Raw genomic sequence first — 15,333 nt, forward strand, 5'->3', positions numbered from 1 at the left:
CGCAGAGCAGAGAGAGGAGCGGAGGGGGCGCCGCAGAGCAGAGAGGGGAGCAGAGTGGGGCGCCGCAGAGCAGAGCGAGGAGCGGAGGGGGCGCCGCAGAGCAGAGAGTGGAGAGGAGGGGGCGCCGCAGAGCAGAGAGTGGAGAAGAGGGGGCGCCGCAGAGCAGAGAGAGGAGCGGGGCCCTGCAGACAAGAGGAGCAGAGGGGGCGCTGCAGAGCAGAGTGGAGCAGAATGGGGCACTGCAGGCTGCGAAGGCCCAGGAAGTGACTCCACCAGGTGACAGCAGTGTTCGCTGGACAGAATGCTGGCTCAGTTTTTTGTTGTTGTTGTTGTTTTCATAATTTAAATTTGAATTTGTTTGGAAATAAAAATGCAAATTAAAAGACCTACAAAGTTGTCACACAAAATGCCATCTAAGGATATCATCACATGCTACATTTACTCGGAAAAAGTGATCTTATCTAGATCTTCTCAAGACTAATAGTTGTTAAGTATAAATGTGAATTCCTTCCTGTGAGCCAAAGGGAAGTTCACGCAAGATGTCAGAGTGAAGGTCTGTGAAGCGCACAGGGGCAGCCAGCCACGCCAAGCACCTCCATGAGCAGGCAGCCTGAGCCTGGTCTCCTGGCTGGGGCTGAACTCCAGCCTGCAGTTTCCACATACGCTCTGAGGCTCCGACTGGATGCTTCCAGACCCTGTTGCTGTGGTCCTTTCATTTCAGGTAACGATACAAAACATGACCACCATTTTTCCTGTTGTGAACTAGAAATTCTGTGGCTCTTCAGAAAAGCTCCACTACAGGAATTTCTCACTTGGTTCTTCTCCACAGGCCTCGGGAGTATCTTCCACACACACCATATGCTGCTGAAGAAATTATCTGGCAGGACTCTTCGCGGTGGCATCGACAGCCCTGCCTCTTTGGACAGAGCCACATCTCTGCTCAGGCCCCCACTGTCTCTCAACTGCAGACTGCCCAGCGATCCGCTCTGTCCTTTCCTTACGTTCCACTGTTTCTTCTACAGACAATACTGCAGTATGTCTCTGCCGAATGCCTTCAAGCCACCCTAGTAATAGTTTGAGGGCTTTACATGGCAGGGCTTCATATATTTTGCTCGTGTGTAAATTCTACCTGATTCATATAACAAATGAGAAGAAATGTGCTGGAATTGGCACCTGATAGTTATGCCTCTATCTCTCCAGTATTATTGAATGTTAGCCTTAAAAGACTCAGCTCAACTTACTCATACTTTCATTTAAATATACTCTTTGCTTGTCAATAGGAGACATGTTTCTTTTTATAAGAAACACATGCTCAGAACAAATATCACAAAAATCATGAAATATAATGTCATTTTTAAAATGCAGTCAATTTCTTTTTATACATCAATTCTAAAATAAAGGATCAGGCCAGAGAGATAGCTCAGTAGAAATAGCGCTTGCCTGGCAAGCACAAGAGCCTGAGTTCAATCCCTGGTTTGGCAATAAAATAAAATAAAAGATCAAACCTTCGATCAGGCCATGGGTTCTCAAGGTCTAAGGCATATTAGTGCACATCATCATTTCTGGAGTCTAACAAAAACTAGAGCGCAGTCTTAAGGGTGTATAGGAGTGGCATCAAAATTCACTACTGCAATGTTTAACTTCCTCATTATTTGAAAATTCATAACAACATCACAAAAGGTTGCTAATTATGAAAGATGTAAAATTACAATATGCCTTTCATAGTGATTATAGCAATATCCATATTCCTTTATTCCTAATTAAACTCAATTTGAGCTACCGGACTCTGAGCTGGAGGCAGCTTCACTGTGGTTATTTCACTAGGGAAATGGCATAGTACTGAGGTACTCAATGAGAAGGAAACACAGTATAGTCTATATTGTTTCTGCACTTGACATACAAACTTTAAAAAGCCAATCACTAAAGTAAAGTTCTTTTGTGAGCCTGGACACAAAATTTAGAATTCATTCCTTTGTGTGAAAAGTGGACTCATAAGAAAAGGACTCAAACCTCAGATGTGCGTAAGCTCAGCTTGTGTGCACAATTTCGGCGTAGCATAGTGACTGGCTGGACCAGGGCCTGTCCTTTCATCTGGCCAGGAATTTGGCCAGGAACAGTACCCTGGCACTGTGGGCTGTGCACACAATAGCCAGCCTGCGCTGGTATTTCCTGGCATGCCATGTTGTCATCAAAACCACTTTCCGTCTCAGTGCCACAGTCCAGTTCTGTAACCTGGAAATCCTGAGTAATAAGAAGTTTGGATTTTCCAACTAGACTTCTACAAAATTACACAACTAAAGGTGCTCCTTTTGCTATGATAATCTTTAGAGGCACTGTGCATCAATTCAATAACTTCTTCACATACAAGATTACTTTTACTCCTTACTCCCTATTTCAGGTTCACAAGTGTTTCCTGTTGTGCAATGCATCTACATCCACGACAGACTGAGCTGACACTCCAGGGCTATTAGGAGAGCTCTTAGCAATGACCCTCCATACACCCACTTCATGATAACCCATTTTGTATCTATTGTCCAAGAATACTCTGGGGTCCATTGATTTGCTTCCATGTATGATCCTTGTTTCTAAATTTACAATGGGTTTCGCATCCACTGAGTTTTCGGTGTTCTCCATGGCCATTTTTCTTAACTTGTGACTCCCAGGGCTTCAACCAGCAGAACCCACCTCTTGGCTCTGCTCGGGGCCTGCATGGTTTCCAGACATTGTTTTGGGGAAGGGCCAACTAAACCCTGGCTCAGAGCAGCCCTGGGTTGTCCTCATCTCAGAGCTCCCAATGTTGAAATCCGACAGCAACTGGATGAGCAAGGGCCACAGGAGACGTCCAGGGTGGAGAGGTGTAGGCAGACACAGAAGGCCAGCCAGAGTGCTGCTGGCTGAAGACTCAGGCCCCAGACCCACAGTCAGACACCCGGATCAGACTGAACTTCTGGGGAGCTGACAGCAGAGAGTTGGGACCCTGCCCAACCCCACTGCTAGCTCGCTGCAGACTCACTGGGGTCATGCAGCAGAGCTCTGGCTCTGATTTGGGCTCTGCCACAAACTGCAGAAAGCCGAAGACAAGCACAGGTTTGAACTCACAGAAGTGTTTCGGGTTTTTTTATGGGAACTGGAGAGGTTTATTTCTTTTTTTATTTTAAAGAAATAAAATACAGGATTTCAAAGCAAAATGACAGGAAATTAATAATGGTTGTAATATTGCATATATTATCTTCAAAGTTGTTGTTCAGATGACCAGATATAGTCATGCAAAGTTGATCAATTAGGCATTAACTGTTCCTTTCAATAAACCAACAGAAATTAGTGGTACAGTTATCTTAGCTATCTTGTGTATATACATATTTTTCCCTTCCTCTTTCTTTCCTCCTTTCTCCCATCCCAGTTCTTTCCTTTTGAGCAGTTTCTTTCCCTTTAGCATTTATTGTACCATTTGGGTCTTATTTACAAGAAAATGCTCACACATGTGGGGCTGACTTCTTTCACTTATGTCTCTAGTTGCATCCATTTACCTATAAAAGCCTTGAGTTTATCTTTCTCTGTAGCTAATATTTCACTGTAAAAAAAAAAAAAAAAAAAAAAAAAAAAAAAAAGCACCACAATAGGAGGCTGGGGAAATACTTCAGGATTTAAGCAGCTGTCTGGAAATCTCAAAGACCCAAGTTCAATCCCCTGTCCTGCATGCTGTGCTGGCCCCAGAAACCAAGTGCACTGTGCCAGCCACCAAAGCTGGGCATGGTGGTACACGCCTGTAGTTTCAGCACTAGGGAGGCTGAGATGGGAGGATTTCTATGAATTTGAACTGTGTAGTAAGACCCTGTATCCAATAATAAAAAGAAGTAAGATTTTTATCCATTTCTCAGTTGATGGGCATTTTAGGTTGTTTCCAAGGGCTAACTATGACAGATTATGCTGTCATACAATGGGTGCACATATTCCGCTGTGGCATTATATTTTCAATTCTTGTTGAAAAATATCCAGGAGGGGAATAGCTGGGTCAAATGGGACCTATAATCCTAGACTTCTGAGGACTCTTCACATTGATCTCTACAGTGGTTGTATCCGCCTACACTATCACCAGCAGTGGAGAAGGCTTGCTTTATCCCCGCACTCCCACCAGCATTTGTTTTTGAGGTTGTCTGTTTTGTTGTTGTTAGTTTTAAATTTTTATTGAAATTCAGGTTAAGAATTTAACAATTTAATACAATATTATTTTGAATATTTTCTAGCCAGTATTTTCACTTACTTTACATGATTCCTGGATATAAGTTTCAAGAACTGATACTCTACTTTTCCATAAGTTGCCAATTTCAAATTTGTTAAGCTCTTGGATGCTTCTCCAATTGTTTTTATCTCAATGTTAAAGGTTTAAAAAGTCAGTTCAAATATTGAAAATATCAGATGTGGATACTTTGGCAAATGTAATGTAGAACCAAGTTGTATAATCTTAACTGTTTGAAACTCTTAACATTTTGGGTCTGATAAGGTCAGTGAAATGCGCTCAGGATTTATCCTGAGATCCTGTACCTCAGATTGTAGAACCTTTGTCAGTGTCAGCCATGTGGATGAGTAACGGCTATTGCTTGGCCAATGTGCTCTCTGTGAAAGCCTGAGAGAACGTTTTCTCTCCATGTGACACTCTTTAGGCACACTCTACATCATCGATCACTTTCCTCTTTGGCCCCATAATCTTCTTGATCAGAAAATTTGGGACACTACTGAGTTCACTGACCTTATCAGGCCCAAAAGCTACAACTCTTGTTGCATAGGTCCTGCTTTACCTTGGTCTTAACCATCCAGCAGAAAAGTATAAAAATGAAATAGAAAAAGTAAAGCCATGCTGTTATGTTGAGCTATAGAGGACTCAGGTCAAAAATTTCTAACATTGTCAGTCAAGTGGAAGACCCAATACTATTATGGGCTACTGGACTCTTTTAGAATATTTTGCTGAGTTTACACACCTATAATATTCAAATAACAGAACTTAACAAAAAAAGGGGATACAGATGAATGTCCATTTTGTATCTGTGTATTCAAAGTGGTTAGGATAGATATATAGTTACATTCTCTTAATGAATAGAGGGATTTGTTCTAATGGTGTTTGTAAATAGAATATCATGTCCGCATCTTGTACAGCAATTAACCACTAGGAAGAATGTATGCAATGTGTTCATTATTGAATCTGTCCTACCAATTTGATTTGAAAAAAAACTCAACATTTATTGTAGTCATGTTATATAAATTTATAACATAACAATATGAACTCACTAAAATGGTCAAGCATTTCCTACCATTTTAGTGGTAGGAAATCTGTTGCAAATTAACCTATACTGACTAAATTAAAAATTAATAATGGCCCTTTAGGTAAAACATTTATTCTGTTGCACATCCTAAGTACCTAAGAAAAACAGCCTGATCAACAGACTACTGGAAAGTATAAAAAGCATACTTTAAGGAGTTGTTTGGGATCCTGAGGGGACATGGAGGTCTGATGCACATTATGTAATCCCAAAAACAGCATAGTCACTCAGTCCAATCCAATGCCTCCACCAGCATGAGGAGGGGCTCCAAAGTGAAAGGAATCGACATAAGCCTTAATTTTCTCCAAATCAACTCCATGATGTATGGCTCTGTTAGTAACTGAGGATTATGTATTCTTTGAGCTCCTGACAACATTTCTTCTCCTTCATGAACAGATCGTAAGAGTTAGACTGTTTAGGATTTCTTGGGTCAGGCATAGTATAAAAGGTCTTACAGCCAGTGAATATTTATCAAGAATGTAAAAGTCTGTGCATACTTTTCCTTTACCAAATGACCCAACAGTTTTTCATTTGGTGTACTCAGATCTTCTTCACTTCTCATTTCAACTCCAGCTTCTCTAAGCATGGTCAATGCTTCACAATACTCGAGTCTTAAGGTTGTCTCCAAAAACATGAATGGTTCACAGGGAAATTGTTTATTCACTGTTCGAATTTCAGTCTGAAACCTTGCTTGAAATCCTTTAAATATCTGTACCAAGGTATCAGCAATTTCTTCTAAAACTACATGGTAATGATAATTACAAGCCATTTGATGGCTAAACCATCAAATTTATTTCGATGTCTATGGGTGTTGGAGTCCTCAATTCTGAATTCTCCATCAGAATTTACTACTGGTTGAGGTTTTGATGCTGGCCACCAGTCATTCTGGGGAGAGATGGAATCACAGTCTTGTTTTAATTTGTATTTCTCAAACAACCAATAATGTTGAACATTTTTTCATATATTTATTTGCCATTTGTATTTCTTCCTCTGAGAAGTGTGTATTCATCTCAAATGTCCATTCTTTGATTGGCTCTTTGAATTAGGGGGCCTAATAGTTTTCATTCTTTATATGTTCTTATAAGTCCCTTGGTTTGTTTATCCTTTGAAGTTTTGTTTGGCTTTTTGTGGAGTTTTTTTTTTCTTGATTGCTTTATTATTTTCTTAAGTATAACCATTGATTCTAGCTTTTGTTTTGGTTTGCATTATACTTGGTTCTGTTTCATCCTTTCTTTCTGTCCTGTCTTCTTTACCAGCTCCCCAAAGCTTAAGTAATCGTCCTCTGTCCTTTAGTCTTGCTTCTTATCTGTCCTTTGGTCTTGCTTCTCATCTCTTTCTTTGCATCTACTTCTCTACTTATTCATTTTATTACTTTTAAATTTTCTCCCCAGAGGGTGAAATCACCCCTTGGAGGGGATATTTACTGTACATAATTACCTGGTTTATTTTAGATAGCATTATATAACTATAAATCTCATTCCTATCATTAAAGGTGGCAAGTTACTAGGACAGTCTGTCATTTTCTAGGCTGTGTTGATGCTACAGTAATTTCTGACTGCGCTGTTTTAGCCAAGGTGCCACTGTGGTGATCAGTGCCTCTTCCTTGGATGCCACTACTGACATTTCCATAAACATATGCCATAGTTAAGTTAAAGAACTAGATGCTACGACAAATAGGTCATAACCTCTCACCCTTAATGAATTAAAAGAGCAAAATTTTGGAAAAGAATCAAAATCAAACATCCAGATAGACTAGATGGCATCTCTGAAAAGTAGTTAATTTATTTTCTAAAGAGGTCTCCATACTTGCAAAGCTACTTTTCATTAGCAATTTACAAGAATCAATGCAGAAAATAAATTTAATTTTTTTAGATTCACTAAATTTATTTTAAAAATCATAAAACGTTTCTTAGAAAAGAGCATTATATTCTGCACACACTGCTCTGCACAGAGGCCAGGGACATGGGGACTATTGTTACTCTCCTCCCTGTCCCACCCCCTAAATGTTTACAGTAACCACACAAAGCAAGGCATTCATAATAATTACATGGAGGGAATTTATTAAAACCACCAACAGGGGCCCGGGAGATGGCTCAGTGGAATTAGCACTTCCCTGGCAAGCGCAAGGGCCTGAGTTCAATCCCCAGTTCCGCCAACAAAAAAAAAAAAAAAATATAAAATCCACTCACTCTGCTGCTGTTTTAAAATTTCAGTGTTAGTTTTTCCACGCCCTCCCTCCGTGAACAGCAAAGATTTCACTACACCTCAAATGCAGAACATCTATGAAACAGAGGAATGTAGGCTTCTTAAACAGAAGCAGATAAAAAAAAAAATGATGCAAGACTCCTTCAGTTCTTCACTGGTCTTAGAAAAACTTTCCAGAATATTGCTTCACACTGTTCTGCAGCAAACACTGTGCATTCTGTATCTGGTCTGTGTTCCTGTAATGGTAACAATCCAATGTGCAGATCCTCCTGAGGGAACATCAATTTTGATAGAACCTCCCGATTTATGATGCATTTGTTTAATCCACTGACCACCTTTTCCAATAATAGATCCAGCCAAAGTTTTGGGAATATATATGTAGTAATAATAGGTCCTCCAAGATCACCATAAGAGCCACGACCCCCTGCATAGGAATAATCATATCCAGAGCCACCCTGTTATCCACCATTCTGATGGGCTCCATGTATCTACTGCAGAGTCCCAACTTTCATCAGCACTGAAACCAACCATGCTGTCATAGTGGTCTCCAGGTCTTCCTCTTCTACTATAGACCATTAGAGCTCCTCCTTTAGTTGGTGGTGGTGGCGGTAGTGGTAATGGTGGTGGAAAAGGAAGATTCCAAGCTCTGCCACCACCCCAAGCACCTCGACCAGGAGGAAGGGGTGATGGTCCCCAACAAGGACTCATGTCATCACAATCTCTTCTAGAGGGAGGCATCATATGCCCACCCAGACCAGGAGGCATTCTGTTAAAAACACCTCTTCTCCAAATAGGAAATCCTACAGGCCATCCACAGTGGTCCTGAAAGATCATGGTAAAATCACCATGATTGTAAGTTTCATCATAAAAATTGGGATCATAAGGCTGTGAACGTCCTTTGATGGGAGACTCAGATATAAGATCAAGGATGATCTCTATGCACTCTACAACCCTGTCAGGCTTTCCTCTGATAAGAACAACTCTGTCAGTAGAATAAGGACAGCATTCTTGGAAAAGCTTAATTGTTGTCTGTTCCCTCGAAGCTCTTTGATTTTAGCACCTGTGACCCCAATAATTCCTCCTGCCACACTTTGATGAATTAACAGTCTCAACTCGCAGTCAAAGTCACTTCCTTTATAGTGTTGGTAACTCAAGCATTCCACAGCATCAGATTTGAGTGGAAGCTGGCTGTTTGCAGTGGGTGATGGCAACTACAGGCCCTCATTTCCAAAACTGTTATACAGATTTAATCCAATCTCAACCAAAATGGTGCAGACAGATCTATTTTACATCAATGGACACTGATTTGGATCACTCCCAAAATGTCAGACCCTGTTCTCTGGTGATCTAGGGTGTACATGTGAAAAACAGGCAGGAAGAAGAGAGGCAGAATAGCTCATTAACTGGGATTGTTCTTACAACATGCATCACACTAACCAGCTGTTTCTAGAGACAGAAGCAATCAGAACTGGAACAGAAACTATTACCTGGGCAACTAAGAAACTGAAGTATATTGCCTAGGGTGTGGAGAGATTTTTCTGTTACAGTATCAATAGCATATCTCACAATTTAGGAGAAAACAGTCCTGGTATGGTTTGGGTCTGACTCTCCTCTCAAAGCTTCATGCAATCATGGGTGTGGCTTTTTCAGAGGGTACTGAATATAGATTATGTGATGCTTGGATTAAGGGTAGGAGATTACCAAACCATCCCACTGATTGGTTTGGCACTGCCCTAATCCTGGCTGCCCAGACACAATATAAAGGATGGAAAGAGGATTCTCCTGTCCTTGTTGCCTTGCTAACTCCTCTCCACCATGAACTGCTTCCCTGAAATGCCTACCATGACACCCTGCCTTGGAGCCAGCAAATTATGATCTGAAACCTCTACAAACTGTGAGCAAAATAAACCTCTCCCTCTTTAACTTTGTGTGTCAGGCATAAGGTCTCAGCAATGAGAAACGTAACTGAGATAGCATTTGGTACCAGAGCAGTGGGATCATTGCTGTGACTGTTCCTGACCATGTGGTTCAGGAGCTTTGAGAATGGCTTGTGGGAAGAGTTTTGAAAGCTTTGGAGATGCTGGCTGAAAAAGCAGAGCTGGAAGACCTTAGGCTGTACTTCATGAGAGATTCTGCTAAGAGCTCAGAAGACCAGAATGATGACAGAAATGATGCTGATAAAGACCAGGCTCAAGAGGTTTCTGCTGGAAAGAAGGACTACATTGGCTATTGGACTCCAAACTGTGTTATGTCCTGGCAGAAAGTTTTTCTGCATTTGGTTCATGTCCAGAGAATGTCTGAGACTAAGATTAGAGATGGAAGACTAATTAATCTTGCAAAAGAAGTTTCAAGACAGTCTAATGTTGGAGGAGTAGCATGGCTACTGTTGGGGCTTTTAGCCAGATTTATGTTAATAATCAAGAGCAAAGAGTCCAGCACAATGATTTAAAGTTTTGAGTTTGGCTAGAAAGGAAACTCCACTAAAGTTGGGCCCTGCCAAGATGAAAGAGAGGAGAAATCAACTGCTGAAAAGACTAGCAAGAAAAAGCCAAGTATTTCAAAAGATGACAGAAAGATTAACTTAGCTCACAGTTTGTGGAGGTTTCAGTCCATAACCAACTGGCTCCCAGGCAGGGTGGCACAGCAGATGGGCATTTCAGGGGAAAAACAGTTCATAGCAGACAGAAGCTAGCAAGGCAACAAGCAACAAGACAAACCTCTTTCTTTTTCTTATATTGTATCCAAACTGCCATGATTAGGGCATGATGACAGCCCAAGAATCACAAGACACCAGCCTCGCAGCCTCAGAGGTGCACAGGTGAAACACTGCTTTGACAAGAGAGTCCCAGAGCACCACATTCCAGATGGCAGGTTTCAGACCTAATACTGCAAAAATAAAAATATAATAGGCAGATGACACATTAGACTGAAAGATACATAAATAGGTAGGTAGGTTAAAAATAATCAAGTGACTACTGATTTATTAGTATAAAGAAAAAGATGGTGCACAGGGTCATCTTATAAGAGGGAGATTCAGGTTGTCAAACTCCAACACATGACCTCACTTCCTTGGCAACAGGTCCAAATAGAATTCAGAACTCCTGTTAACCAGCATCACAATCTGTTAACAACTGTTTCCCAAGCCCACTTAGCTGCAGATGGTCACCAGTGAACATGCTGAGCTGCCTCTCCACTTACTGAGGCCACAGCCTCAGGACCCCACAGGCCACACTGCAGCAGCCACACAACCATCACTGACACTCCAGGGAAGCTCTCCCTAGAATGACCATCAGTGACTTAGAAAAAGCAAGGTACTCATGTGAGGTCTCCCTAAGCCTAAATAACACCATAGGAATTCCAAAGTTCCCAGGCCAAGTTTTGAGAAGCCCAGAGATACCCAGGAGCTCTGGAAAGTCCCCAGGGCCAGCAATAAGAAACCTAGAGAGTCAAAGAAGTCACAGCCACCAGCTCTGAGGAGAAACTGAGAAGCCTCCTGTGTATCCATTCCAGGCCCAGCCGTGACTACTGGAAGTAACCTTCAGGGAGCCTTGAGGAAGGCCACCCAGTGGGGTTGCTGTGGTGGCAGTCAGGCCACTTTTGCATGATGCCCTAGGTGCAATTTTCCTGGACAGCCAACCCTTCCATGACCCCTTCTTCCCAAATAGCTCCATGACCCACCTCTCTACCCAACAAGTGTTGCTGAGGGAAAGCAATATAATAGCACATTTAAGACTTCCACCTCCTTTGAGGGCCTTTGTGGTGAAGGTCGAGAATTAAGTTCTTTTGACAGTGAACAGCTTTTCACCATGAAATCAGTAGATGAGGAAGGAAACCTGCATGCTATATCAGTGCTACATCCCACAGAGCTGTGGGTGTTCCCAGGGGAAAATGGCAAGAGGTAAAAATAATTCTGCTTATGTTCCCATTTAGTGAATAGAAAAATTGCTGCCAGGAATGAACCATTTCCTAATTTGTTGGAAGCTAATTTTAATTTCTTTTTTGAAGTTATAGATGTAATACTTGATTCTCATACTCTATAATAAAGGATACTGAAGTTTTAGATAAAGTTGCTTTTTTTAGATAAGCTTGTTTTTGTGACCTGAATAATAAGGTGGGACTCACTTGTTGAGCAAACTTATAAATATATTCTTTCACTCATTAAGTGAAGACAGAATATGTAGGGCTTTTTTTATTTACTCTGCAGGAAACTTTACATTTTAAGTCATATCTTAGAGATAAAAGACAAAAGCTAAGGTCAGGTGGAGCCCTTTTTCTCCTGATGGGAGGAAATGAACTGCCCAGAGAACTGTAGAGCATTTATTTATATATTCCCAAGGTTGGTGTTGATTTTAGCCTCTTTGCAATGTGGAACAGCTTCTTACATGGCTAGAGAAGCTCTCCCTGTTCTCTGGATGGCTTTGTCTTAGCCCCGCACATGTGACTGATTTCCACTTTCAGCTGTTCCCTATATATCACAACTCAGTAGGTTAGAAGACTTTACATTTCCTGAGCTAAAAGAACTCTTAATTCATGTTGTATACCAGAACATCCTGACAACCTCAACCACAATCCATTTACCACAATGGTACACAGCTTTTTCCTTTATTGTGCAACTGGCCACATTTTTCAAGTCAGAAGTTTCATCAGATGTGCTCAGTGTACCATCTGCACAGACCAAATAGGGGGACTTGGACACCAAGTGCACAAGTGTATCTGCTGTAAACTCTTATCACAAATTTTTCACAATTGAATCTGAGCAGCATTACATGCCACCAGAACCCATGCCACCAATGGGTCAAACATTCATGCCTTCAACCCTGCACAGTGTTTTCCACACAATTCTTCAAATCTTGAGGGTTTGGACCAAGTTGGTGAAGAAAAGGAGGCAGTGAACACCACGGAAAGCAGCAACGCTTCATACAGTTTAGGTCTTCAGGATTTTGACTTGCTCCAAGTAATAGAGGAAGGAAGATATATAAAAGTATTGCTGGGCTGTTCTGTCTTTGAGCCCAAGTGAACAGCAGCAGGATTGTGGTGTGTCCTCACACAGCATGAAAAATGACAACTGCGGCCAAGTCAACCTTTGAACCTGAAAGAGGTGGAAAAGAAAAGGAGAAGCCAACTCTCAAAACAATGTTCAAGTAGAGACCTTCCATCTCCTACAAAGATATAATACAGACAACCTACCCAGCATGCCCCTGAAGAGGTTCGTAATTGTGACTTTAGGAGAGGATTGGAAGAGAGAGAGAGAGCTGCTGCAAGAGAAAAAAATAGAGATCATCCAACCCGAGAATACACTGCCTCCTCTTCAGTGTCCAAGAAGCCTCACTTAGACCAGATTCCTGCCGCCAACCTTCAAGCAGAAGATCCTTTAATAGATGAGGAAGATGAACTTGAAGAGGAGAGTGATGACATGATACTGCAGCTCGTCTTGCAAAATTGGAAAAAATTAAAAAATAAAGAGCTGAAGGCCAGAAGGAACAAGAACAAAAAGCTGAAATGATTTGTATGGAAAACATTCATAGTAGAAACCCTCCCCTTACTCTCACTGGCCCATCTCAGCCTCAGACCAACTTCAAAGTTAAAAGAAGGTAGGTTGATGATGTTGTCTTTAAGAACTATGCAAAAGAAAGAAGAAAGACAAAAGATTTATAGTGATACACTGCAATCTGAATTTCACAAAAAGTTCACAGAGAAAAGTATATTAAGTAGTACAGTTTTATGTGCTTAAATTCTGTAAAATGTTGAGGATTAGATTTGTTGTCTATTTTTTCTTTCCCACTGTCTAAAGAGTGTATAGGGGTCCCTAATTTTAAGTTGCACATTATCTTGTCCTTGGATGATGCATTATGTGCTAATTGCATGGGAATAGGTCTGGCAGCTCCATTCTCTGAATGTTCCTAGTCACATGTTTTATTTTTAATAGTGGAAAAAATATGCTTGCAATAGATAATTATAATCTTAAAAAAATAGGTTATATTTATGCAATGAAAGTTGTGAAAAAAAGTTTGTCAGCACTGATCAGGTACAGACCGAGAAGGACAACCTGGAGCAGGCATCAAGGCACCCTTTCCTTCTTAGACTGCATTTTTCCCCCAATTTTTAAAGAGGGAAAAGAAAAAACAAAAACAAAGCAACATAAAACAACAAAATGGTACAGAATTTCAAAACAAGAATAGAAAATTAACAATAATTGTTATACAATGTTACCATCAAATTTGTTGCTCAGATTACCAGATACAGGCATGCAAGACTGATCAAACAATTGAACATTAACTCTTCCTTTCAATAACCTTATCTTTGTCTGTAGCCTTTTTATTTTTTTCTTTTTTTAAATTTTTTATTTATTTATTTATTTATTGTCCTGTCAGAGGTGAATATTCTATTGGCATGTAAATACTATAAGTATTTGAATTCAACTAAACATCTAACACTGTCTAGCAGTCTATAATATTAGTGGATTATCCTCAGAAGTTATTGACTTGAGCCTTTTACAGCTCATCGTATTAATATGGATTTACTTTATATACTTCATTTTTATACTTTTCTACTGGGTGGTTAAGACCAAGATATAGCAAGACCTATATACCCAGAATTGTAACTTTTGTATCTGATAAGGTCAGCCAAGTACTCTCAGGATTTATCCTGTAGCCCTGTACCACCTTTTGTACATTCTTTTGTCAGTGTCTGACCTGAGGATGAGTCACGGCCATTGCTTGACCAATTTGCTCTCTGTGAAAGCTTGAGAAAATGTTTTTTCTCTCCATGTAGCCTTTTTATTTTTTAATTTAAAGGGAGTATAAAATAATAAATAAAACATTATAAATGATACACATTTTCAAAAAAGCCAAGATAAAAGGTATTACACTAGAGAAAAGAAAGAGATCACATTTAAAGGAAACCCATCAGAATAATGGCAGATTTCTCTTCACAAACCATCAAGTCAAGAACAGCATGGAGCAAAGTACTACAAGTCTTGAAAAAAATAAAATTCCATCCCAGACTGATATACCCTGCAAAATTCTCTTTCAATTTTACTGCAGAAGTGAAATACTTCCATGACAGAGCAACTAAAGAATTTCATGATGACAAAGCCAACCCTACACAGAATACTAAAAGATATTCTAGGGAGGGATCAGAATAACCACAACCCCATGAATGAAAATGGAAAGAACTCACCAAATAAGGCAAACAATTAAACACAGGAGAAAAAGAAGTACACAACAGCAAGTAAATAACATGTCAAACATAAGTCAGTACATCTTAATTATAATCATCAATGCAAATGAACTCAATTCGCCAATTAAGGGAAATCGACTGGCAGAGTAGATTAGCAAGCAAAATCCAACAGTATACTGTACAACACTTCATCTATCAGTTGATTGGTTCATCTTCATAGTATGGCCCAGCTGGTAATTTCTTTTTTTTTCCTTTTTTTTGTTTTATAGACAACTTTATTATTTTTTTATTTATTCTTATTGAGAAATAAATATGAGACAGTTTCACAGCTGATTAATAGGACAGTTTTGATCGTCAATACACTGTACATTGTTATCTTCTTAGTGGTTATCCATAGTACAAGAAGTAGACAGGATATTCTGTCCAAACACTGCTGGTACACCTCTTTCTTCTCATTCAGTTAAGCGAAAGTAGCTGTAAATTTATCCTATTTTGTATATATAAATACAAAATGATCTTTCCTTTGTATCTTTTTTTAATTTTTATTTTGTTTGTCCTGTCAGAGGTGAATATTCTATTGGCATCTAAATACTATAGGTGTTTGAATTCAACTAAACAATCTAACACTGTCTAG

General features: G+C 40.1%; 1 protein-coding gene and 1 pseudogene across 3 annotated transcripts in view; one reads left to right on the plus strand and one right to left on the minus strand.

Annotated features, from left to right (window-relative positions):
- Wdr27 (WD repeat domain 27) overlaps window positions 1–15,333 on the minus strand; it is a 289,190-nt gene that overhangs the window by 202,976 nt on the left and 70,881 nt on the right. The gene's annotated exons all lie outside the window — the stretch shown is intronic.
- LOC105741757 lies at window positions 12,579–13,251 on the plus strand (annotated as a pseudogene).

The sequence above is a fragment of the Octodon degus genome, unplaced genomic scaffold, assembly GCF_000260255.1.
Source record: "Octodon degus isolate 3935 unplaced genomic scaffold, OctDeg1.0 scaffold00022, whole genome shotgun sequence".
Classification (NCBI taxonomy): domain Eukaryota; kingdom Metazoa; phylum Chordata; class Mammalia; order Rodentia; family Octodontidae; genus Octodon; species Octodon degus.